The sequence below is a fragment of the Canis lupus genome, chromosome 15 (genome assembly GCF_003254725.2).
Source record: "Canis lupus dingo isolate Sandy chromosome 15, ASM325472v2, whole genome shotgun sequence".
In the NCBI taxonomy this organism is placed as follows: domain Eukaryota; kingdom Metazoa; phylum Chordata; class Mammalia; order Carnivora; family Canidae; genus Canis; species Canis lupus.
The window spans coordinates 61,188,768-61,191,536 of NC_064257.1; positions in this window are offsets into that span (position 1 = coordinate 61,188,768).

Sequence of the window (2,769 nt, forward strand, 5' to 3'; positions counted from 1 at the left end):
TCACAAGCTTACTTTCCTTTAGGGGGTAGCGAGGGACCCTCAGGTAGATTAACTGGGTGATTCCTGATGGACAGACTCCATTCCTGAAGCCAGAACTAGTTAAGTCTTGGTGACTGGGCCTTACACCATTTGGAGCCTATTTTCTCATTTTTATTTTTTTATTTTTTATTTTATTTTTTTTTTATTTTCTCATTTTTAACATGTGACTTTGGAATTAGGATAGGTGGCATTAATAAGGGCAAAGTTTAAAAAATGTTTGATATTTCAGCATTGCTAAAAATAAAGTATTTCTACTTCACTTGTCTACAGTATTGGAATCTCTACCTCCTAAAGCCAAAATGGTATTTTTAAAAATCTTACCAATACAATAAGCACTTAAAGGGGGGAGAACTTATTTTTCAATTTATAATTCTTTAAATGATTACGTTTCTGTGTTTCCCATAACTGCCATTTTTATGCTTCTTTTTCTCCACTGGGAGTTCAGGTTTTTTTTACTTATTTTGTAGGTAGTCTTTGTTTAGAGGTAGCATATTGAAAATATTTTTCTGCGTTTGTTGTTTAAATTTGCATGTCCTGATGTTACTGACGGGATCCCACTACTCGACAGGGGGATCCCACTACTCGACAGGCTATTTCAGTACGTGGGGCGGTGGAAGAGGAGCCATCCATTGGGAATTTGCCATCCCAAAATAAGCTCTTCCGCAGCCTAAGGATTATTTCAAGCTAATGATTTGTGAAAGGCAGCAAATGCAGGAGAATCTTTGATAATAGAAATGGAAGTTGTCCTTTTGTGAGGGAAATTTACAGTCCTCAGAGAAATATGCATTTGTTAGGGTTTCTTGCTGTCTGTACCGGAAGAAGGGCATGGCTAAATTTCTAGAAACCCTGATCTTTGAAGAAGGCCGGGACACAAATCTGCACAACAACCCAGCCTTTGTCTCCTGCGCTTTCCCTGCTAAACCTCCTCACACTGCCCCCACCCCACCCCCCCCATCTTTCTTTTGTCTTCAGCTGCTGGAGATGGTATTTAAGGTGGTGGTTTGCGCCCGAGCCCGAGGGGGAGTCCCTCAGTTTTCCTGAGTCCTATCTCCTTGTATCCAGATGTACACATACTGTAAAACATATTTGTTTTTCTCTGTTAATGCTTTTTTATTATAGGGGAGTCTCAGCCAAGAACTAGGAGGACGGAGGGAAAATTGTATTTCCTCCCCTCTCTATACCTTAGGACCAAGGATGAAAAAAGCAGACCAAATTGGGTGTGTGTGAACTCTGGGCCATCAGGAACACGATGTTTCAAGCTTCAAAATTGAGGTTTCCTTACGTTCTGTGGTAGACAAAGGTCTACGTGGATGTTATAGTCCTTATTTACCTGATGCTAAGAATTTGGGATTGTAGGGGAGGAAAAATGTTCCTTCTGTCCTTTTAGGCCCAGTGACTAGTCTAAGAATTAAATTGAGGTGGAATAACAGGGAAAAGATCTGGTTCCATATTTGTGCCCCGGAGTGTCACAGAGATAGCCTCAAGGGCCACCAGCCGACTGCGACGACGTCCACAGCATCCCCACCTCAAAAGAGCAGGAGCCCGGGGCTTCCCCGCTGGGAGAGGCAGGTCCTGGGAAGGGGAGTGGGAAAACCTGGCCAACAAGGTCGCCGTGTTGGGCGGAGAAGCCTTGTCAGGGGGGCACGTTCCCTCTGCTGGTGGCTCTCCGGGCCCCACTATGCTGTGAGCGCGACGGGGCTCGTGGAGGCCCTTAGGACGGGGACGCCTAAAAGTCGGGCTTTTCCTGACTCTGCCGAGGCTCGACTGCCTTCATCTCACAGTAAGTCACGTACCAGTGGCATATTTTGGGGTGGCATGTGGCTTTTTTTTTTTTTTTTAAGATTCTATTCTTTCCTGACAGACACAGGCCGAGGGGGAAGCGCAGCGCGGGCCTCGATCCCGGGACCCCGGGGTCACGCCCTGAGCCCCCCAGCGTCCCTCCCCGGGGTCAGGCTCTGAGTCCCTCCGAGTCGCGGGGCTGGTGACCCGGCCGTGGGCCCCGCGGGGTTGTGCAGGCGGCGCCGTGGGTGGGCGGCAGGGGCGCGGCTGCGCGGCGGGGGCTCTGCGCTGGGGGTGGCGCTGGAGGCCGTGGTCGCCCCGGGACGGAGCTTGGCCCGACGCACGCTCGGCTCCCACGGGCTGGAGCCAGTCCCGCCGCTGCCGACCGGCGTCGGCTCCACGGAGGCGGGTCCCTGGCAGCTGCCGTCAGGCCTGGGCTGTGGGGACTGCACGCCTGCGGGTCCGGGAGGCCCGAGGCTCCGTCAGGCCCGCGCGCCTCCGTGAGGCCTGAGGAGGCACCGTGAGGCCCGCGGCTCCGGGAGGCCTGAGGAGGCACCGTGAGGCCCGCGGCTCCGGGAGGCCTGAGGAGGCACCGTGAGGCTTGCGGCTCCGTGAGGCCTGAGGAGGCACCGTGAGGCCTGAGGAGGCACCGTGAGGCTCGCGGCTCCGTGAGGCCTGAGGAGGCACCGTGAGGCCCGCGGCTCCGGGAGGCCTGAGGAGGCACCGTGAGGCCCGCGGCTCCGGGAGGCCCGAGGTACCGTCAGGCCCTGTTGTGCCCAAGATCATGAATCCGGGAAACCCCCGAGGAGCCGACACGGATGCAAACTCCCGAGGGTTTAGTCACAAGCTCGAGCCTGGGTCCAAGCGCACCCGACGCAGCGGGGCAGGGACTCGGACCCCGAGACTCAGAGGCGCAGCAGCTTATGGCGGCCCGTGGCCCACGGGATACGC